This window comes from Dipodomys spectabilis, unplaced genomic scaffold, assembly GCF_019054845.1.
Source record: "Dipodomys spectabilis isolate Male_0828 unplaced genomic scaffold, ASM1905484v1 ptg000295l, whole genome shotgun sequence".
Classification (NCBI taxonomy): Eukaryota; Metazoa; Chordata; class Mammalia; order Rodentia; family Heteromyidae; genus Dipodomys; species Dipodomys spectabilis.
This window is the reverse complement of record NW_024870972.1, coordinates 5592668-5617276: the sequence shown is the minus strand read 5'-3', so window position 1 is coordinate 5617276 and position 24609 is coordinate 5592668.

The following is a 24609-nucleotide window of genomic DNA, read 5'->3' as shown; positions in this document are numbered from 1 at the left end:
CTTTCACCATGGCTGAGACAATCTTCCAAAGAGAAATTCACAGCAACCATCTTTCCCAAGAAGCTCTGCTCTGCATCCTAGCAATATTGAAAGTGCTTCATTCTGTCTACAATAACAGGTGAATTTTTTTCCTTTTAATTCTGAGAGAGGTCAAAAGTGTTTAGGATCTCAGGGTGCAAAGAACAAGATAGAGCGCTCAGATCCTCGGCTATTTAAAACATTATTGTTTTATGGTGACCATGTTCTAAATGCTCTACACATTCCCCAAAGGAAAGACAGGGCACTAAGGAGAGTTAGACAGCATCGGTCTATCCCAGGCATGTTCAGTCTGCATCCTAGCAGGGCTTAAACCTCCTCACACTGTCCCCATTAACCAGTCCCAATTTTTTTCCTTGCAATTCTGGGATTGCTGAGCAGTGTTAGGGAGCTTAGGATGAAAACGACAAGATAGAGCCCTGACAACTTGGGTACCTTAAAAAATAACTGTTTTTTGGCGCCTCAGTTTTGAATACTCTCCACCTTGCATAATGAAGACACAAGCCGCCAAAGAGAAATAGACAGCATATTTCGGTCCATTGTAGCTCCTATGTGCATTGTGGCATGGTTCACAGCCCCTCTCGGTATCACCAGCCATAGGTCAAAAGTTTTCTTTGAAATATTTGTAGAGCTGAGGAGGTTTTGGGAGCACAGGATGCAAGTAACAAGAAAGAGCATTCACAACTTGGGGACCTTAAAACAATAGTTGTAAGGTCCCCAAGTTGTGAGGGCTCTACATCTTCCCCAAAGGAGAGAAAAGATGCTGAATAGCAGTAGACTGAATTTTTCTTGCCCAGGCAACTCTGGTCTGCTGTTAACTGCAATCCTCAGATCTCAGCCTCCTATGTAGTATGGATTACAGGTATGAGCCACTGACGCCTGGCTGTTTTTGTTTTTGTTTTTGTTTTTCCTTTTTTTGTCTTTTGAATTACAACCTTCTATTAGATTCTATGATATCCCCTCTTTCACTGAGGTCCCCGTCTTTTTCTAGGGCCAGTCCCTCTTGATCACATTAGGTGACTCATTCCTCTGTTTGACTTCTAAATGAGGCCAGCATAGAAGGCTCAGTCCTGGGCCCCTGCTTATCTATTTGCACACTTTCTAGGTATCATCTATTCTCATAGCTTTTTGTGTGTGCAAGTCCTGGATCTTAAACTGGTCCTGGTTGCTGTCCCAGAGCAAGTTTGCTCAAGGCTAGCACTTACCACTTAAGCCACAACTCTACTTCCAGGTTTTTGGTGGTTAACTAGAGGTCTCACATCTTTTCCTGACTGAGTTGGCTTCAGTGATCTTCAGATCTCAGCCTCCTAAGTAGCTAAGTTTATAGGTGTGAGCCACTGGTGCCTGACTTAAAATGCAGGTTAAACAAATAGATTATATGTTCATGGCAATCATAAGACCTGACATCTACATTGAGTCCTTAGTTTTTCCCAGAACTTTAGATTCTGATCTATTTTCTTAGTATTTTACTTGGTGATCCAAGAAGCAGTTCAAATAGTATGGTCAAAAATAAAACAATAGCAGGGTGCCAATGGCTTGTGCCCAGTAATCCTAGCTACTCAGGAGTCTGAGATCTGAGGATCATGGTTTGAAACCAGCCTGGGTGAACAGTCTCTGTGAGACTCTTATCTCCAATTAACCACACAAAAACTGGACGTGACACTGTGGCTCAAAGTGGTAGAATATTAGCCTTGAGCAAAAGAGCTCAGGGCCAGTGCCCAGGCCTTGAGTTCAAGCCCCATAACTGACAAAAATTAAAATAAAATAAATAAAACAATGTTTGTCCTAATCTGTTTCTTCCATATCCTTTCTTTTCCTCAGTAAAGTATATCACTGTCTACCTAAGGTGCTCCAGCCACAATCCTAGGAGTTTCTTTTCTTCTCCCATGATTCCTATCTTTTATTCAATCTCTGTCATTAAATTTGGTTTTATTTAATAATTTAAAAATTATCTTGGGCTGGGAAGGTGGCTCAGTGGTAGAGCACTTGCCTTACATGCCTGAGGCCCTGGGTTCAATTCCTCACCAACACATAAACAAAAAGAAAGAAGGCAGAAGTGGTGCTGTGGCTCAAGTGGTAGAGGGCTAGTGTTGAGCTGAAGAGCTGAGGGACAGCACCCAGGCCCAGAGATCAGGCCCCATGACCAGACCCCCTCCCCCCAAAAAATCATCTTTAAATTGTTGTACATAGGGGGTTTCAATTCAACATGCCAATTTATATAAACAGTGTATCTTGAGAGTATCAACCCTTTTGGTCAATCAGTCTTGACTCTTTACCACAAACTATATCCTGAATGTTAGTTTTTTTTCTATCCATCTTCAGGACTACTCCTTGATCCAAATAATTACCATCAGTTGCCTGCACTACAGTATTTCACTGCTTTTTCTACTTCCATCCCTGGCACACACAGCCAGGGATAGCTCTCACAAATAGTAATGTGTTACTTCTGGGCTCCAAAAATCTCTAGCAGGATGAGCACTGATGGCTCATGCCTATAATCCTAGTTACTCAGGAGGCTGAGCTCTGAAGATCTCAGTTCACAGCCAGCTCAGGCAGGAAAGTCTGTGAGACTCTTATCTCCAATTAAACACCAGAAAATCAGAAGTGGTGATATGTCTCAAGTGGTAGACTACTCTCCTTGAGCTGAAGAGCTCAGAAACAGCACCCAGGCCCAGAGTTCAAGCCCCAAGAGTGACCTCTTATACCATATCCTCTTTCACTCAGTTATACAAGCTTTCTTTCAGCTCTTTGGGCTAGTTCTCCAACCTAGAGCTCTGCATCATTCCTTCTACCTTTGGTGCTGCCTCTGTCATCTCATCTACTCATTCATTTGCTGGTTTATGTACTATCTTCTTGGCTAATTTTCCTTGATAAGCTCAAACTACATTAAATCACAGGCCACATGACAGTATTACTATCTGATGTTTCATCTTCCATTTTACTATACCTGGTATTTCTTGGTTTATTTTATTTTTTTGTGCTAGTACTTGGTTTTGAACTCAGGGTTACACACTCTCACTTGGCTTTTATGTTCAAGACTGGTACTCTACTTGAGCCATATCTCCACTTTTAGTTTTTTGATTGTTGACCGGAAAGAAGAATCTCACAGACTTTTCTGCATAGCCTGGTTTTGAACATCAATAGTCAAATCTTACCTCCTGAGCAGCTAGCATAAAGCCACTGATGCCCTGCTAAATTTTAAAATATTGTTTTAAAAATGTTCTCTCTTGAGCCAGGCACCAGGCAGGAAAGCCTGCCCAGGCAGGAAAGGCCATGAATCTCCAATTAATCACAAAAAACCTCCAACAACAACAAACTAATGGAAGTGGAGCTGTGGTACAAGTGGTAGAGCACTAGCCGTGAGCAAAAAAGCTCAGGGGAAGTGTGCACGTTTTGAGCTGAAGCTCCAGGACCAGCATCCCCTTCCCCCCAAAAAAAGTACTCTTTTACTCTTCAAGAGAATATAAGCTCAATAAGAATAGGAACTTGGGGGCTGGGAATGTGGCTTAGTGGTAGAGTGCTTGCCTAACAGACATGAAGCGCCCTGGATTCAATTCCTCAGTACCACATGAACAGAAAAAGCTGGAAGTGGCAATGTGGCTCAAGTGGTAGAGTGCTAGCCTTGAGCATAAAAAGCTCAGGGACAGTGGACAGTGCTCAGCCCTGAGTTCAAGCCCCAGGACTGACAAAAAAAAAAACAGGGACTTGGTCTGCTTGTCCACTACTGAATATATAATATTTTGAACAGTGCCTGGCACAGTATATACTGAAAAAATTATTGAGTGAAGATTAGAACCACCTTGAGAAGCACTTAAATTAACATCATTACTGTAAATAAATATCATATTTTATCTCACATTTTCCAGGAGCCAAATAATAATGTGCCCAGAAATATTAAAATATTATTCTGCCTGCTGAAACACAGCTTAATACACATGTTCATGGTACCTACTAAAAGATATGATCTTTTTTCCCTTAGGATGAAAGACTGAATGTACATTTGTCTTCCCCATGGAAATGATAATTATTCATTAGAAAAGAACATTTTTTTCTTTAAAATGACCTCAGCTTATTTTCTTTGCAGATTTGTCCTTTGTACTTACTTGGTAAAATCTTTCTGGCAGGTCAGAAGTTCTAACAGGGAAAGTACATATGGTGGATGAAAGCAGTGAGGCTGTCCTAGAGATTCTGTACAGTACTGAATTATCCTAAGGGCTTCCAGGATGCTCTTGACTTGGGCTTTCTTTAAGGAAAGAACCTTTGCAACACTTGAGACAGAATTCAAGTCAGAATATGCAGGAAACTGAGTTAGGGTAGGAAAGATAAAACACCTATCCTCCACCCAAGTTCTGAAGCTTTATGAATGAAAAGAAAGTACTGCTGCTGGTATTAAATACATCATGCAAAGGAGAATATTATACTATCTACCACTTTTACTTAACAGCATTAAGAATCAACTGCGAACATGTGTGAAGGCACAACTCATTTTGAAAAACTAATTCTGAAAAACTTTGATACATTTACTTGTCTATCGAGAGATAAAGCTTTAATTCATAAGATTAGGAAATTCCTCACTAACTTTCAGGGAGGTAGGTAGACCCATGGACTGTCAGAAAAGATCAAAACCTGAATTTTTCCCAGGGCTAACAATTTTTTAAGTGGCAGCTACCAACGGAAATGCTTCCTTAAAAACACAAAAACAAAAATACAACATTAATGAGATATATTTTACATGCAGTATAGTACACAAATCTTAAGTGAAAAACACTTCTATAAGGGAAAACTCACCACTTTTTAAACTTGAATATTATAAAACAAGTTTGGTTCTATCCTAAATATCACTTGCCCACTGTTAACATGAACTTCAAGCCTTTGCCTAAACTGGATATCTCTGATTTGAAAAGAGAAAGTACTGGGAGAAAATGACTGGCTTACCTTCTCATGTGAGAGTGATTGATCTTTAATGAAGTCCATGGCATCCTTCAACACTGGATATTTCTCTTTTACTGTATTCTGGCTTCTTCCATGGATCTGAAAGAGAGTAGCCGGAGTCGCCCTCGGGTGAAGGGTGGCCATGGGTGGGTGTGGAAGGTGAGGAGGGCTCCTCAGCAGTGGACATTTCTGCAGAGGGAGGCCCACTACTTGGTGGCAGCTTTGATGGGACCTCCCAGTCAGGACTGTTGTCTCCGGCAGTTGAGGGGCCTGCTTCTGTGGAAGATGCTGAGGCTTTGAAATGCTCTTCTACCACAGAACTTGTCCTCTGGTGCCTGTCTAGTGGCTGGAGATGATCGGTTTCATTGACAGTCACCAACTTGCCAAAGGTTTCTTCTGAACTTTTGTCCATGGGCAAAAATTTTAGTAATAGAAGACTTTCTGAATACATTCTTTTGCTAAGTGCAAAAAAATAAAATGGTAGAGAGATAAAGAAAAATTAAACTTAGTAATTACTTTCAGAGAGAAAAATAACCTATTTACACTTCATCTTCATGAATTCTGCATCTACTGATAAAATACAATCAAACTTTAATTATATGAATCACGATCATGCCAATACTTTTTAAAAAGTTTTATTATAGTGAACATTTTGAATGTATATAAAGAATAGTAAAATGACTATTCTATATACCCACTCACAACTAATCTTGTTTCCTCCACTGCCAAGGTCTGATGATTTCCATGCAAATCCCAAGCATTACACTTTTTTACCTGTAAAGTTTCAGCCTAGCTCTCTACAAAAATAGGTTTTCAAAGATATTTTAAAAAATTAATAGCAATCCTTTCATAATTCTTTGAGCTGCATACATGAATCTGAAGCCTCTTAAAAGAAGCAATTAGAAAGATGTCTGGAGCATGTTAGTAAACAATTAGTCTTTTTGGCATTTTCTCCATTTTTTGACATATCCTTGAAAACAACCTTAAGCATCATTCTTTATCACTTTTCCAATGCCAATACAGACTCCACAAGAATTACCAAGAAGGCAGGCATAAGTTCTCTCAGTTCTGGACAAAACAAAAACAAAACAACTGATGGACCAGTAACCACAGCTGGTAGTGGCATACTCACCTATGCTCTCTGGGTTCACATCTACAGCTTCTGAACTGAGTTTTTCTTCAGCCTCATTCCCTAGGCGCATCAGGGACTTTTGCTTCATCTCTAACTGGGGAGTGATAAGATTAATTAAGCTGTCCTAATAGAGCAGCAGGGCAGCACAGAAAACTACTGCAAAAACACCCAGTGTTGAAATTATAGAAGACTTCCTAACTATTGCCCAGCTGCTTAGGACGTGGGCTAAACTTGTTTTCCTCATCCTTTGAAGCTGTCTACAAAACTACTTTTGAAGACTTATCTACAAAACTATCTCCTCTACTACATGTGGAAGCAATTTATGTACATGATTTTATTATTTCACAAAACTTAAAATACTGGAGCTGAAGGAGACTTTCTCTAAATCCACCAGAATAGACAAAGCAGCTGAGGTCTAGAGAAATGGAGGCCTTACTACAGTCATATATCTAGTTTGCTTCAAAAATTGTTCTAATTTTTTTTTCTATATGTGGAGTTCTGAACCTTAAAATTAAGGTCTGGGTACTGTCGCTTAGCTTTTTTATTCAAGGCTAGTGCTCTATCATTTGAGCCACAACTCCAGTTCTGGATGTTTGGTGGTAAGTTGAAGGTAAGAGTCTCATCAACTTTTTTTTTTTTTTTTGCTTGGACTGGTTTCAAATCATGATCCTCAGATCTCAGCTTCCTGAGTGCAGGATTACAGGCATGAGCCACTGGCACCCAACTTGTTCTTAAATTTTGAACTCTGTTCTACCCTGATAAGGGGACAACTCTAGGTGATGCTGAGACTTCAGGCAGAGAAGGGTACCATGAGAACAGATTGAGCAATGATCACAACATTGGGCACAATGCTGACAGCCAAGCAGAAGAAAGGCCAAGGTCTCAAACAGAAAGCCAGTATCTTGTGTGTTGGCAGTCTATTCTAGGCTCGCCAGAGCATTATCTATAGCATGCCTTGTCAATAGCCAAAACGTTTTCACCTAAACTAAGTGGCTGGGTTTCTTAGAAACTCTTTTCTTTCAAATCTTACCACATGGTTTCTCTGTTAGCATACTTTTTTGAATCTTGTTCTACCATTTTTTATGTTGAGTACTCTACCACGGAATTAACTCATCCAGCTGATTCTCCTCCGACCATCTGATGATGATGCCTTTTAATTTCTCCTAAGAGATTTTTTTTTACTTTAGTTTCTAACTATCCAGTATAATTTGGGCACTAACCATGGTCTAGTCAGACCAAGGCTGTGTGTTTGTAAATTCATACTTTTAATAAAAATAACTATTAAAAATAATTTAAATTTACCCTCTGTCTTCACATGTCTCTGACACATCAGTCACTTAGATTATCCACCACGTTCTCTAGCTAGATGTCTCAGATAACAGGTCCAAAGCTGAATTTCTTTCCTAATTCATATATCAAAGATTGCTTTTCCTATCCTGATCAATGCTTCTCCTTCCTACCAAGTAATCCATCATAGATTGAACTATACTAAATTCCTCCTTCTTATTCACTACTCAAATCCTTCACAAGCCCTATGATTGTTTCATCTCAGTTACAAAAGCTATTCTTTTTTAGTTACTATAATTAAGTCTTTTGCTTTCAATTTCTTTCTTTTTTTTCTTTTCTATCAGTACTGAGCCTCTCAAAAGGTTTTGCTCAAGGCTGGCACTTTACCATTTGAGCCACACCTCTACTTAGGGCCTTTTGCTGATTAAATGGAGACAAAGGTCTCCCCAATGTGTCTGTCTAGAACTGGCTTTGAACCCCAATCCTTGGATCTCAACCACCTGAACAGCTAGGATTACAGACATGAACCACTGGTGCCCACCTGGCTTTTGCTTTCAATTTGGTTATCCTTTCTCTACCCATTTGCCTATTTTTTTTTTCTCAATTACTATCCATGGTTAAAGATGCATACAAATATATACCATTTGAGTTCAAGTCCCATACTGGCAAAAAAAGAGATATAAATAATATAAAGAATATCACTAATGTTTAACTACTTTCATACCTAAGAATCAAAAACAATTCTCCTGATTTCAGTGTTCAGCATTCCTATGTATTTGTATAATTATATCACTCATTTATATAAAACATGAAAATCTGGCTTGTATTAAAATATGTAAGAATTATCATACTTAAGCATATTTACACTTTTCTATTTTTCTTTTATCAAATCAATGGAAAGATGACCTTGCTGATACATGTAGCTTTATTTCTTTCACTTTTTTGTTTTAATGTATTATTACTCATATCATATATTAATATACAATTCCTTTTCCTTTTTTTTTTTTTTTGGTTGGTCATGGGGCTTGAACTCTAGACCTGAGTGCTGTCCCTGTGCTCTTCAGCTCAAGGCGAATGCTCTACCACTTGAGCTATAGGCCACTTCTGGTTTTCTGATCCTTTATTGGAGATAAAAGTTTCACAGACTTTCCTGCCATGGCTGGCTTTGAAATGCAATCCTCAGATCTCAGCCTCCTGAGTAGCTAGGATTACAGGCATGAGTCACCTGTGCCCTGCTCCAATTCCTTTTCTTTTCCCCACCAATATGCATTTAGTTCTTCCAGGTTGCACTATCACAACGAATGCTGCAGTTATTTTTCAAATATGTTACAGGTCTTTTATCTTACTGAAACTATCAACGGCTGCCAATATCTAAGGCAATTCTTTCCTTCCATGTATGAGGAATTGCCCACAGTGGTATTACTTTGGGTTTATTGAAAGATATGAAAGGGGTTTACTCTGCACATTTTAACACTCACTAAGTTATGATTTCAAGGGTTCTAAATTACTTTAAGCCTTTTCATTACACTGAAATGTAGTTTTTTTTTTTTTTTTTTAAATTTGTAAGTGCTGGGAATGTGGCTTAGTGGTAGAGTGCTTGCCTAGCATGCACAAAGCCCTGGGTTCGATTCCTCAGTACCACATAAACAGAAAAAGCTGGAAATTGTTCTGTGGCTAAATTGGTAGAGTGCTACCCTTGAGCAAAAGAAGTTCAGGGGACAATGCCCAGGCCCTGAGTTCAAGCCTCAGAGTATTATGATTTTTTTAGGATAGTTCAATCTTTGATGGATTACTTGGTAGGAAGGAGAAGCATTGAGGCTTTCAATTTTGTTATTCATTCTCAACCCATTTGCTTATATTTTTTTCTCAATTACTATCCAGGGGCACCCCGGACCCCCATCCCACTCCCACTTACCTCAGTCCACACCGTCCTGGGTCTCGAAATCCGGGCCTCGAATTCCGGGCCTGCAGGCTGCGCTTTCCCTGATTTTATTCCCTTTCCCCTCGAGGCTGGCGCTGCACCGCTTGAACCACAGCTCCACTCTGGGATTTGTGCTGGTTAGCTGGAACTCAGGCAAACCCCGCAGAGCCTGTGGCCCAGGCTCCCATACCAGCTCCAGGGGGGATGGCTGCGGGCCCTGGCTGCGCAGAGGCTCCTCGAAGGCGGGAACCGAGCCTAGCTCGCTCCTGGCCGCCCAGCCACGGCCGCCATATGCAGATTACCGCCTGTCAATCATACATCTCGACCTATCAGAGGCCCCCATGGAGGAGTTTAGCCAATCAGAGGCTCCCGGGTGCGGCCCCGCCCTCCTGAGGCCCCGCCCCCGGCATGGGCCCTTTTGCTCACATCAGTGGCCGGCAGGAGGCACTGCACCCTGGGGGTTCGGCCTCGGGTATCTACCAGTTCGACCTGGTGCCCAGTGCTGGACGTGGGCCCCCGCCCCCGCCAGGATGCTTGCAATCTGGCAGGGCGGAGGTGGGAGCACAGGCCCGCGGGGAGGAGGCAGGCGCCTTTGTGTGCTGTGTGTGCGTGTGCGGGTGCACGACCTGTCTCGGGGGGTGGAAACCCCAAATCCAGCCCTGGTCTGGCCACCTGTGCGGTCCGGGGGCATTGTCGCGCTGGCCGGGTTCCTCCCAGAGTGTTCCGGACACCAACCTGCCACGGGAGGGAGGGGGCCCGACCCTTGACCCCAAACCCCGCCCGCGCCCATGGAGCCGCGGTGAGCACCAGGAGTCCGGCCTGCGGGGGGCGGGGCTGGGCTGCGGCTACCCCGGACTCGCTGTTGATCTCTGTGGGTTTTGGGGGTCGAGGGGACCCCGAGGGGGTCGTTGTGGTTCTCTGCGGGTTTGGTGGCGGGGGCCGGGGCTGGGCCGTGGGGATCCCCCCCCCTCCTCCCAGGTCCAGCGTGGGGCTCACGTGGCAGGTGAAGCTTGCGAGGATGCGCGTGTGCGTGGAGGAGGCGGGGCAGTCCGTGAGGGGGATGGCGGTGTGTGCGGGCGCAGGGAGCGGCGGGCAGTGTGCTTGCGAGGATGCGGGGGTGGAACAGCGGCGGGGGGGGGGGGGGGGGGGGGGGGGGGCGGGTGCGGGGCGGGCATGGCGGAGGCGCACGGGGCTGATCATGTGCGTGGATACGGGGGCGTGCGTCAGCCCGAGCCAACACGCGCCCTGCTAGCAGAGCCCGGGATATGGCACGGGCACCGGCAGAGCCTTTGGCACTAGCCGGGGTGGGAGGAGGCGGAGGAGGAAGCAGGAGAAGGAAGAAGGAGAGGAGGAGGGGGCCCCGCCGCTGCCACCAATGCAGCCATGGTCCGGGCGCCCCCGACCTGTCAGCCCCAAGGCCAGGGGCTTCGGCCATACTGGCTGGCGCGGGGCGCTGCCTGGAGGGGCCTGGCCAGACCTCCCCGGAATTATTTATAGCACGGAGCCGCGGTTTTCAGCGCCCCCCCCCCCAACCGGGGTGCGTGGCAGCGGTTTCCAGCCCCCCCCTTACACACACACACACACACTCGGGGATGCGGGGCTCCCGCTCCCTGTCATCCACTCCGGATCTCTCTGGAGCGTGCTCCCCTCCCCTCCCCGCCCCCCTCTGCCCTGACCCCCCTTCTTTCTCTCTCTCTCTCTTTTCTTCCCCCTCCCCCAGGAAGGGGTGGCCGCCGGCTCAGCCATGCTCCTCCTTGGCCAGGGACACAGCCAGTGCCCTGCTGCTCAGCCCCAAGCCTCCTGGAGGAAGAGGAGGGCCAGGAAGAAGAGCCGGCCCAGAGCCTCACCAAGTGGGCCGCAGGAAGCGGGGGACTGGGGCCAGCAACCAATCGGAAAGCCCGCTGGCCTGCCACCCATGCTGGGGCCGCCCCGCCGTGCCCCACACCAGATTTCCACGCGAGCTCCCCGGCTCCCTCCCAGGTGGATATGACAGCCAGCACCAGAGGCTGGAGCCACCCACCATGCTGTCTGCTGCCCTGACCAGCTACAGGTTTGGCTCTTACTCACCCAGGTGAGCCCTGCACCGGCGATGCCCCTTCTCACCCCCTCACCCCACCACCCGGCTCCTCACTGGGATCTCCAGAGCCTCAGCCTTGTGCTTGCACACAACAGCTGTAGGCCTGTAGGCCTGTAGATTGAAGTTCTCCTGTCTCCATGCTGTGTTCATTCGTTGGCCTTCTGCTTCTGTTTCTACCTTCTGTGTTCTCTGGGTCTTTCTTTTAATGGGTGATTTGCTTTCTTAATTTTTCTTTGGGTCCCCCGCCCTTTGTAATTGATCTTATCTGATATCTTGGTGTCTCTTCTCTTTCACATTGTCTTCTTTTATTTAATTAGATTTTTTTTTTTTTTTGGTGCCAGTTGTGGGGCTTGAGCGCTGCCCCTGAGTTTTTTAAATTTTTAATTAATTAATTAATTTTGGTTTTGCTCAAAGCTGGTGGCTCTGCCTCTTGAGTCACACCTCCACCTCTCGCTTTTTGGTCTCACAGACCTTCCTGGCCTAGGCTGGCTTTAAATATTGACCCTCAGATCTCAGCCTCCTGAGTGGCTGGAATTGCAGGTGTGAGCCACTGGTGCCCAACTCCTGCCTTTTCTAAGTGTGTGTGTGTGTGTGTGTGTGTGTGTGTGTGTGTGTGTGTGTGTGTGTGTGTGATTTCTCTATTCAACTATTCAATAAATACCTGCTAAAAACAGATTTGCCAAACACGGGGTGACCACTGGGGCTGGACTCTGTTCTCTGCCTTCTAGCACTGTGGGAACAGAGTGCTTGGAGACCATCTGTCTGGTGAGATATCTCGGGAAGAGGGTGTGGGGAGAGAGGGATAGTCCATATTACAATTAATTTTTTATTGTGATGATAAAGATGACGTAGAGAAGGCTGACAGTGACATTAGTTGGGTTGTGAGCTCATTTCTCTGTGGACCATGGCTCCCCTTCCCTTGCTCTCTTCCCCAGTTTCTCCCTCCCGTCCCTACCCACGAGTGGTAGAGTTCATTCTACACGTGGTGTCCAGTGAGGACCACGGCTGCCTTTGTTCACCCTCTCTCCCCTCATTTCTGTGCCTCCCCTTCCTTTGTTGTTGTTGGTTGTTTTCTGGTGTAAATCCTGGGGCTTGAACTCAGGACCTGGATACTGTCTTTTTGCTCAAGGCTAGTGCTCTATCATTTGAACCACAGCCTCACTTCTGGCTTTTTGCTGGTGCCTTGGAGATAAGAGTCTCACAGAGTTTTTCTATCTAGGCTGGCTTTGACCCATGATTCTCCTGTCTCAGGCTTCTGAGCAGCTTGGGTGACAGGTTGGAGCCACAGGCCCCCCGCCCATACTTCAGTTTCCCCCTGAAGGATGAATTGCAGGAAAGGAGGAGAGAGTGGTTTCAGGAGGAGGAGGAAGGACACAGGGAGAAGGAGCTGGTGGGGGGCCCAGCCCTCCGTGTTCTTCACCCCCACTCAGGGAGACACGTAATGAGGGGCACGCGCGTGCATTCTCTGGCCAGCGGGAAGGGGGCCGGCTCCATGATCTAGCCGCACCCGAGCTGTCCAGCTGAGGGGCTAGTGAAGGACACACAAAGCGAGCTTCCTCACTGGCCACTGGCTTTCTTGCTGGCCAGGAGGAAGAAAGGGAAGCTGCTGGTTGACTCTTGGCCAAGACAGAGCTGGATGGGGGCCCAGGCCCGGCTGCTCACAGCGAGGGGCTGGCCCGGGTCCCTGTGTTTCTGGAGTGGTGAAGGCAGTGCCGTGCACACACTGGCCGCTTTCACGGGGGGTGCAGAGCAGGTTGGGTGAGGGGTGTGGGGGGGGATTGGGCAGAAAGGGGGTGCCCAGGACAGCCCCTGGGTGTGGCCCGATCCTGTAGCACTTCCTCCCTCACTGTGGACAGGGGAAGGGGCAGGGGGAGACCCCATGCACTGCATCACCCAGCCCCTGTGGTTGTGGTTTGGACAGATGCCGCCCCCAAATTGATTTTTCACCTTTGAATCTCCACACTGTGGTTTGCATTCAGAAAGACAATTCACAAAAACGAACCGAGGCTCGGCTGAAGATGTGCTCACTTGCTCTCCCCACCTCTCTAGCTCTCTCTCTCTCTCACTCGCTCAATGGGTGGGCACTTCCCCCCTCTAGCTGGGCACCCAGCCCTTTTCACTTTAGCTGCTTTTATTCAGGTAGGGGGCCTCAGAAGGTGATCTTCCCATGTGTACCTTTGGCATAGCTGGGATTACAGGTGCAAGCTCTCATACCTGGCCTTCAGCCTGAAGGCCAGATGTGGTACTCTGGGGCTGGAACTGTTGGAGGTGAATTTCTAGGGGCCTCTGAAGGGCAGCGCCTGGAGGCAGAGGCACAAGACTCTGCCTTGGAGGCCAGAGCAGGAGGGGAACTGAGGAGCGGCCAAGGTGGATCTATAGATGTCACGCCTGGCTGGGGGTGGGAGGCAGACATGGTGGGCAGAATCCTTCACTGGACTTCCGGGTGTTGTAGGGGGGTGGGAGAGAGTTGTAGGTGAGAGCTTCCTTGGCCTTGAACTAGAGCCACAGCTTTACTTCACACGTCTCTGCTGGCTCATTGGAGATAAAAGCACTTCCCTCCTCCCATCTTCTGGGGCCCCATCAGGTCATGTGGATGTCAAAATAGAGGTTGGTGGAAGAGTAAAGAGGGGAAGGAGGAAGAATGAGGAGGAAGAGTGAGGAGGAAGAATAAGGAGGAGAAGGACAGGAAGAAGTGGAGAAAAATAAAAAGAGAAGGAGGAATGAGGAGGAGGAAGAGCAAGGAGGAGGAGAAGGAAGCATTAAGAGACACCCTTGCTCACCTGACTGTGGCTTTAATCACTGATGGTTAGCCTGGCTGGCTTCGTCGTTTTTGCACAACCACCTTTTTTGGCTTCCTCCTTTCTCTGTCTTAAAATAAATGGGAACCCAGATGTACAGAGGTAGGTAAAAGAAAAAAAATGCCAATCAAGATTTATGGATCTGTGTTCCTGAACAAAGCCCGGTGCGTTCATTTATTTACCTATTTCTTTTCTGTTGTTTTTCTTCTGGATGCCTGTTGGTGGAGGTGGGTTGGGGAGGAGCGGTAGTCAGTGTAATCTGGGTTTTTGGGTGTGTGTGGTAGGCTCTATAATATTCAGCGAAATCAAGTCATGCTCCATGGATCTGTGTTTTCAGACCTCGGCTGGTGGGGTCCACCTAGGCTGGGGCAGTGATCACAGACGGACTGAGTGACCATGGCTGGGAGTTCCTACCAGGCACGCCAGGTGTGCCTCTGGAGTGTCAGAATGGGAGCCTTGGTTGTGTGTGTGTGTGTGTGTGTGTGTGTGTGTGTGTGTGTTTCTCCTTGTTAGAAACTCCAGGAATTGTGGATGAAACTCAAGGGTCACTATTTGCTTTGATTTGTACCCATCTCTGCTGGAAATGACTTGAGAACAATTCCACTTTGGCCAACCTAGGTTTCTGGGCCACAGGTGCCCTATCATAGGGAGGGGCATGTAGAATCTACTGGAGTGAGATGGAGACTAGACTTGAAGGGAGGGAAGGCCTTTCCGGTCTAGCTGTAGTCATGTAGGAGGAGAGCTGACCCATTGCACCTGTGTTGGTCATTCGGTCTTCATCTAGCTTCATCCTTCTGTGGGGATGCTGTTTCCCCAAATTCCTCCAACTCCATTTCAAAGCTCTTCTCTCCTCCAGTTGCATCCCAAAGGGGCTGTCCGCTGCAATTCTGGATTGTTCTCCTCAGCTGGAAAAAAGCTCTGAGCATATCTGTCCTCGAACTCCTGTCCTCATCTGTGTTCCTAGCATTTTTCCTAAGTGGTTCTGGGGTCAGGTCTTATATGAGGGTTTTTCACCCCTTCGTCATCCCAGGTCCTCTCTCTGTCCTTCCGTTTTATGGAACAAACACGATCTTACTTCCTTAATCTTCCTGACCTCTTACTTATTTATTTAGTTGGTCATGGGGCTTGAACTCAGGGCCTGGGCGCTGTCCCTGAGCCTCCTTGTGCTCAAGGCTAGCTAGCACTCTACCACTTGAGCCACAGCACCACTTCTGGTTTTCGAGTTGTTCATTGGAGATAAGAGTCTCATAGGGACTTTCTTGCTCAGGCTGGCTTCGAACGATGATCCTCAGACCTCAGCCTTCTGAGTAGCTAGGATCACAGGCATGAGCCATCAGTGCCCAGCTGTTTTCTTTTAAAATTTATTCTGTGCCTATTTACAAAGGTGCTTTGTTTCAAGAAGAAAAACCAAGAAGGTTACTTCTGAAACACACCCGATTCTTTCAAGAACCTTCTCCTGGAGTCTGTTTTGCCGGTGACTCTACACTTATTTATAGAAAGCGAGATGAGAGCAGTTAAGGGAAAACACAAGTAGGTTTCTAGAAATAGGGAGCTTGAGATCATTAGTGTTTTTGAAAAAATAAAAAAAAAAGGGTGGGGTGAAAGCGCTACAGGCATTGGGTGTGAATCTGACTAGGATAGTCTCCCGTTGGGACTTGTGACTGGTGTCTGCTGGTGGTGAATTCTGGCAGCTACAGTGCTGATGGGATAGATGTCTTTGGAGGCTGGTGGCTGGCCATTGGCATTCTGTGTCAGATTCACACGTGGAGGCCTCAGGAGACTGGGCTTGTGTGGTTCTCACTGCCCTTCAGAGGCACAGGGGCAGGGGCTGCAGAACTTGGGGTGGCACTGATACCACCCAGGTTTCCGAGTAGGTCTCCTGAGAGTCGAGCTCCTGGTGTGTGGCCCGCTGGGGGTGGAAGGCACGGTTCACGTTGTAAGGGAAGGAACTCCTAAGCCGCACTGGCTTTGGGACGATCCCCAAAGTGCCCTTCTAGAGCCTTCTCTCCTCGCACATCACACAAGGCTGATTTGGTTCGAATGAATGACTAGAATTCCTGCAAAATAGCCCATTTCTGGGTCTTGATGTACTTTGTGGAGGACAAGAGGGCGGGAAATTGCCACACACATGGTGATTCCGTTTCCCACAAGGCTGAGTTCTGGCCGCTGTCCTCTCCACCTTCCCCTTTCCTGCAGTACATACGTTCCCAGCGCCCCCCCTGTGCATCTGGGAGACCGTCTACTCTCCTGCGCCTGTCTCTGCCTGCAATCTGTCTGTGAACTTGGACTCTGTGTGGAGACTGACCATGATTCTCCCCACTCAAGAATGGCCAGCGGGAGTGCTGCTTCAGTGATGGGTTTTTTAATCATTGTTGTTTTCAAAGGAACTTTCCAGAAAGGATGTGAAGACAGGTGTGGTCGCTTTCTCCTATCATTCTAGCTACTTCTGAGGCAGAGATTGGGAGGATGGAGGTTCTAGATCAGCTAGGGTAAAAAATTCAGGAGAATCCAGGTGCCAATTGTTCATGCCTGGAACCCCAGTTTCTCTGAAATTTGAGGATTGAGGTTCAAAACCAGCACAGGCATAAAAGTCCACAAGACTTATTTCCAATGAACCACCAGAAAATCAGAAATGGAGCTGGGCTCAAGTGGTACAGCACTAGCCCTCTAACAAAAGAGCTAAGGGACAGCACCCGGGCCCTGAGTTCAAGGCACACGACTGACCTTTTCCTCGCTCCTCCCTCCCCCCCAAAAAAAGTTCAGGAGACTTCATCTCAATGGAAAAAAGCTGGACCTGGGCATTCATGCCTGCCATTCCAGCAATAGAGAGAAGTGTACCTAGAAAGATTGCCACCCAGGTGTCATGGAGGAAAACGTGAGACTTCATCTCAACAAACAAACACAGCTAACAGGGTCACGAAGGTAGAGTTTGCTGTCCAGCAAGTGCAGAGCTCTGAGTTTGAAACTGCAGTAATACAGGCACACACATGCACATGCGTGCACGCACACATGTGTGCACACACTAAGGATTTGGTTTTGTTTCAGATATCTATCATGCCCACTATCGTCTCAGAAGATGGCTTGAGATAAGCTAAGCGTATAATAGTTCTGCTCTTATTTTCCTATTGAGAGAATAGGACATCACATAGTTCCCAGGTCCTTAGAATGACCATCTGCATGCGTTTCAACAGCTTTGCATTAACCCAAGGCAAGGAGGGGGAGGCAGGGAGCCCTGTTGTAGCCGGGGGGGGGGGGAGAAGGGGAGACAGGGTGGTGGATGAGGCTCTGGTGTGTCATCTGCTTCTTGTCTTTTGCTGGTCCTGGGGCCTGAGTGTTGTCCCTGAGCTCTTTCACCCAAGGCTGGCACTCTACCACTTTGAGCCACAGTGCCACTTCTAGTTTTCTGGTGGTTCATTGGAGATCAGAGTGTCATGGATTTTCCTGCCTGGACTGGCTTTGAACCTTGATCCTCAGATCTCAGCCTCCTGAGTAGCTGGGATCCCAGGTGTGTGGTGCCTGGCGAGGCTCCACGCTCTGAAGCCCTTTGCTCTTCAGATGTATCATCAGTGTTTAGGGTGACTCACAGTGGGAGATTGGAAGGAATACATGTGTTCCCTGTTCTGCATGATGAGAGATTTGGGGAATGAGAGAGAGTGCGTGGCTGAACTTGAGGGGTGTCTGGGACTGTGGGTTGGTGTGAACATCTGTGGCTCTCGTTCCCTTGGTGTGGTCATTTGCTGAACCCAGAACAGGCTTAGAAGCAGTGTTCCTTCAGCAGTATAGAGGGTAAAGTGGGTTGTATTTTCAGAACTTGTACTTCATTCCAGTTATCGCCATTAGAATGGTTTCTTTTTTGTTAGTCATGGGGCTTGAACTCAAGGCCTGGGTGCTTTCCCTGAGCAAACTTCAGGTTAGTGTTCTTCTACTTTGAACCACAGCCCCATTCTGGTTGCCTAGTGGTTCATTGGATATAAGAGTCTCACGGACTTTCCTGCCTGGGCTGGCTTTGAACCATGATCCTCTAGATCTCAGCCTCCTGAGTAGCCGGGCAGGCATGAGTATGGGTGCCATCTCAACTGGCACTGGAGTTCTTCACTGTTCTCCTGGCCTCTGTCCCCTCTGTCCTTTCTTATTGTGTCATTCCATGCAGGCAGATGGAGGAGACTCGAGAGCCGGGCTCTCAGGGTTCATGCCATGGCCCTTACGAGTCTGCTGGGAAAAGGGCTTTGCTTCTCTGCGATCCAGGATTTCCTATCTATCAAGTGGGGGTGTCTGTGACACTGGCTGCCGGAGTGGCTGTGAGACCCAGGCAGTCATTTCTCTCTTGTCTTTGATGGCGCTTGCTGTCACCACCCCAGCGGGCAGCCTCACAGCAGTGTGGGGCCCAGAGCCACCTGGGATGGCGGAAGCCAGCTTGCCTAGTCCCGTGCCAGCTGTCTGGGGTCCTTTCTGTATCAGAGGGTAGGTCCCAGAATTAGACCAGTGCTGACTTCTCTGAGAGTCTCATCATCAAAACATACCAGGCAAGAGAAGGAAAAAAATAGAATATAATTAAGGTCTAGCCAGGCACTGGTGGCTCACACCTGTCATCTCAACTACTCAGGAGGAAGCTGAGATCTGAGGATCATGGTTCAAAGCCAGCCTGGGCAGGAAAGTCCATGAGACACTGATCTCCAGTGAACCACCAGAAAACCAAAAGTGGAGCTGTGGCTGAAAGTGGTAGAGCACTAGCCTTGAGTGAAAGAAGCTCAGGGACAGCAACCAGACCCTGAGTTCAAGTCCTAGGACTGGCCACCCCCACACACACACCAGGCAGGGATTCACACACACACACACACACACACACACACACACACACACACACACACACACACACACACACACACACACACACCAGGCAGGGATTCTGGACATGAATACTTACCTACATTTTACAGATAAGGAAACCATGGTGCCAAATTTTCCCCTGTGTGCCCGGGATAACACAGCCAGGAAGGAGAAGGAGCTGAGACTCAAGTTGCAAGCTGTCTGGATCTCAGGCCCTGAGCTTGTCCTGCCCAGCCTGCGTCTCGGCCTGGCGTAGGAGAAACAGCTTGGGAGCAGGAAGGAGAAGAATTAGAGGTCACCCAGTGAGCTAAGGAAATGTGACATGACCATCTCCTCCCACTGGAGAACTCCTTTGGTTTTTCCATCCAACACTTGTATAAGACAGGATTAAAAATTGTTTTTTTTCTTTCATATTTAGAAAAGATGATTGGCAAACTAAGAAAAATGTTAGAATTTTATATCAGCAACTAAAGAAAGGTAAAGTGCTAGGGTGGTCTCCATGACAATAAGGGGTGAACTGTCTTTAATTTCTCAGAGACACAAGTGGGGAGCTGGACCAGGGGGCTCAGGCCTGTCATCCCAGCAACTCAGAAGGCTGAGATCTGAAGATCATAGGTTCAAAGCCAGCCTGGACAGGAAAGCCCATGAGACTCTTATCTCCAGTGAACCACCAAAAAACCAGAAGTAGAGCTCTGGTTCAAATGGTACACCTCCATTTGGGAGTAAAAAAAGCTTAGGAACAGCATCCAGGCCTTGAGTTCAAGCCCTTAGGACTGGTATACATCCATGTGTGTGCATACACACACATGCACACCATGCACTATAAATTAGGGACTGGTGGTTCACACAATATCACATGTTGTGAGCGCATAACTTGTATTGGCACGTGAGTTTGAGAACACAGAGCTTATTTCACAGTAGGATTTTTATTTTTTATTTTTTTTTTCTGGGGTTTTGTTTTTTTCTTTTATTAATGCGTTCTAGATGTCTAATTTTGTTCAGATGACTGCAGAATCCTGAAAACCTGCTGCTGCTATTGATGCATAACATCTTTGGAAAAAGTATCCCAGCTTACCATATTGAGTTGGCATTGTACAGAAATTAATAGCCATATTTATCTAGAAATGTTAAACTTAATTATTTTCCATTTGTACAGGGGTAAACATACTATATTAAATATGTAAGGTCTTATCTATGTGGGTTTGATTACAGAAACAAATATTCTCTAAATAATGAATAAAAGAAAAGGTTCTCTTTGCCAAATATGCTTAGTTTTTCATAATCCATTCTTCTATAAAAAGTTAATTTGCATCTATCTTCTTAATCATAATTCTTATATTTTATTTTATTATTATTTTTAATTTAATTTTATTTTATTTGAGAACATACTGTACAGAGGGGTTACAATTACATGGGCAGGATAATGCATACATTTCTTACCAAGCATTGCAGCCTCCTCCTTTGTTTACCCTTCACCTCCCTTCCCAGCCTCCCCCCTCCCCACCACCTAATCATACCTCCCCTCCCCCCCCCACACCGACATTGTAAAGCTGGTTTGGACATGACATTTTGTACTTCTCATTGTTGCAACAGGTCCACCTGAATCCTTAAACGACTTGTTTGTCCTCATCTCCTCCACATGTTATACTGACATCAAATATAGTGAAAGCGGGGGTTACACTGTGGGAGAGGGACATACAAAGCAACCAAGAAATAATCTTATAAATGCGTTAGAAACAAATTCAGGAAAGAAACAAAAACATTAAAATACATATTGGAGGGTTCATTTTCCTAACATCACATTATCTGACTTTTTCCGCTTGACTCATACCTATACTAGATATTGCAAATAAGGGAAACCATGGGACCTATGTTTCTTTGGGCCTGGCTTACTTCACTTAATATAATTTTTTCCAAGCCTTTCCATTTCCTAACAAAGGGGGCAATGTCATTCTTTCTGATGGAGGCATAGAATTCCATTGTGTATATATACCACATTTTCTTGATCCATTCATCTACTGAGGGGCATCTGGGTTGGTTCCATATCTTAGCTATGGTAAATAATGCTGCAATAAACATAGTTGTGCTGGTAGCTTTAGTGTGGTATTGTTTGTAAACATTTGGGTAAATGCCCAAAAGTGGGATTGCTGGGTCATAGGGGAGTTCTATGTGAAGACTTTTGAGGAACCTCCATACTGCTTTGCAAAGTGGTTGAACAAGTTTACATTCCCACCAACAATGAAGTAAGGTTCCTTTCTGTCCACATCCCCTCCAGCATCTGTTGTTGTTAGAGTTCTTGATTTTTGCCGTTCTAACTGGAGTGAGGTGATATCTCAATGTTGTTTTGATTTGCATTTCTTTTATGGCTAGGGATGTTGAACATTTCTTCATGTGTCTATTGGCCATCCTTCTTTCTTCTTCAGAGAAGCTTCTCTTTAAGTCTTTAGCCCACTTATTTATTGGGCAGTTGTTTCTTTGAGGATTTGTTGTTGGGGGGATTAATTTTTTGAGTTCCAAGTATATTTTAGATATGAGACCCTTGTCCATTGTATGGCTAGTAAAGATCTTCTCCCAATCCGTGGGCTTTCTATTGATCTTGCTAGCTATGTCCTTTGCCCTGCAGAAGCTCTGCAACTTTATGCAATCCCATTTGTCCAACCTTTCTTTGATTTGTTGTGTTTCTGGGTCTCTATTCAGAAAATTTCGGCCTGAGACAAGGAGACCTAGGGTTTCTCCTATTCCATCCTGTAATGTTTTCAGAGTGTCTGCTTTGAGTTCAAGGTCTTTGATCCATTTGGAGTTGATTCTGGTGCAGGGTGATATATAAGGATCTAGCTTTAGTTTTCTACATGTGGTTAACCAATTTTGCCAGCACCATTTACTGAAGAGGCTGTCTGTCTTCCATTCTATTGTTTTAGCTCCCTCATCGAAGATTAGATGGCTATAGGTCTGTAGGTTCATTTCTGGGTTTTCAATTCTATTCCATTGGTCCTGAGGTCTGTTCTTATGCCAATACCAAGCTGTTTTGATTACTATGGCTTTATAGTAGAGTTTGAAATTTGGTATTGATATTCCTCCAGCAGTGTTCTTTCCGTTGAGGAGCGTTTTTGCTATTCGGGGTCTTTTATTATTCCATATGAATTTTTGGATTGCCTCTTCTATTTCCTTGAAGAATGAGGTTGGAATTTTGATAGGTATTGCGTTGAATTTGTAGATAGCCTTGGGAAGTATTGCCATTTTCACGATGTTAATATTTCCAATCCAGGAGCATGGGAGGTTTTGCCATTTTTTAAGTTCTGTGTTGATTTCCTTTTTCAAGATTTTAAAGTTTTCATCATAGAGGTCCTTCACTTCTTTAGTTAAGTTAATTCCTAGGTATTTTATTTTTTGTGGGGCTATTACAAATGGAGTTGCTTTCCTAATTTCAGCCACACTTTTCTCATTGTTGGCATACAGAAAAGCCATTGATTTTTGGGGGTTAATTTTATAACCTGCTACTTTGCCGAAGTTTTGAATCAGCTTGAGTAATTTGGGAGTGGAGTCTATGGGATTCTTTAAAGACAAGATCATGTCATCTGCAAAGAGGGAGAGTTTTATTTCTTCTTTCCCTATTTGGATCCCCTTTATGTCTGCATCTTGTCTTATTGCTGTAGCTAGGCATTCTAATACTAGATTGAAGAGAAGTGGAGAGAGTGGGCATCCTTGTCTTGTTCCTGAGTTAAGAGGAAATGGCTTTAGTTTTTCACCATTGAGTATAATGCTGGCTGTAGTTTTGTCATATACAGCCTTTATTGTATTGAGGAATGTTCCTTGGATTCCTAATTTTTCCAAAACCTTCATCACAAAGGGGTGTTGGATCTTGTCGAATGCTTTTTCTGCGTCTATTGAGATAACCATGTGGTTCTTATTCTTGCTCCTGTTGATGTGATGAATAATATTAATTGATTTGCATATATTGAATCACCTTTGCATCCCTGAAATGAATCCTGTTTGATCGTGTTGTATGATTTTTTGGATGAATTGTTGACGTCGGTTGGCCAAAATTTTGTTGAGAAGTTTTGCATCAATGTTCATCAAAGAAATGGGTCTGTAGTTCTCTTTCTTTGATGAGTCCCTGCCTGGTTTTGGGATGAGGGTTATGATGGCTTCATAGAATGTGTTCGGTAGTGAGCTTTCTCTTTCAATTTCATTGAAGAGTTGGAGGAGAATTGGTGTGAGCTGTGCTTTGAAGGCCTTTAAAATTCTGCTGTAAAACCATCTGGTCCTGGACTTTTCTTAGCTGGGAGGTCTCTTATTGCTTTTTCTATTTCAATTCTTGTGATGGGCCTGTTAAGATAGTTTAACTCATCTTGGTTTAGTTTTGGCATGTCAATGTTTGCTAGGAAGAGGTCCATTTCTGTCAAGTTCTCAAACTTATTAGCATAAAGTTTTGAGAAGTATTCCCTTATAATGTTGTGAACCTTGGTTGTTTCCGTGGTGTTGTTTCCATTCTCATCTCTGAGTTTATTAATTTGGATGTGTTCTCTTCTTTTTCTGATAAGATTTGCTAAGGGTCTGTCAATTTTGTTAAGTTTTTCGAAGAACCAACTCTTAGACAAGTCCAAGAAATATGATAGATCTATCCAACACCTGGAAGACACCATCAGAAGGCCTAATCTAAGGATAATGGGTGTAGAGGAGCACCTAGAAACAGAAGTTAATGGTCTAAGAAATTTGTTTAACAGGATCCTAGCAGAGAACTTCCCAAACATGCAAAAAGATAGGCCTGTTCAGGTACAAGAAGCCTTTAGAACCCCAAATAGACCAGACCAGAATAGGACACCCCACCGTCACATTACAATCCACACAGGATCAACTCAGAACAAGGAAAAGATCCTTAAAGCTGTCAAGGAGAAAAGGGTAATCACCTATAAAGGGAAACCAATTAGAATCACCTCAGATTTCTCAGCAGAGACAATCAAAGCAAGAAGAGCCTGGAATGATGTATGCCATGCCCTAAAAACAAACAACTATCAACCAAGAATACTGTACCCAGCTAAATTCTCCTTCATAACTGAAGGCCAAATAAAAACCTTCCATAGCAAAGAAAAATTGAAACAATACATCTCCACCAAACCAGCCCTACAAAAGATACTTAAAGATGTCCTACACATAGAAAACCAACAAGACCGCAATAAAGGCCAAGAAACTGCACCCAAACTGACAATCCAAGAAAGATAGGAAGAACCCAGTTATCGCAGCCCCCAAGAAGTTAGATGACATGGCAGGAACTCCCAAATACCTCTCAGTCCTATCTCTTAACGTTAACGGACTGAACTCTCCAATTAAGCGACATAGACTGTCTAGTTGGATTAAAAAACAAGACCCTTCTCTCTGCTGCCTTCAGCAGTCACATATTGCCCGTAAAAACAAACACATTTTCAATGTTAAAGGCTGGAACAAAATCTACCAAGAAAACGGACCCCATAAACAGGCGGGAGTTGCAATCCTAATATCAGATAAAATAGACTTCAAATTAAAATTCGTGAGAAGAGATAAAGAAGGTCGCTACATACTAATTAAGGGATCTCTCTATCAGGAGGATATTACAATTCTAAAT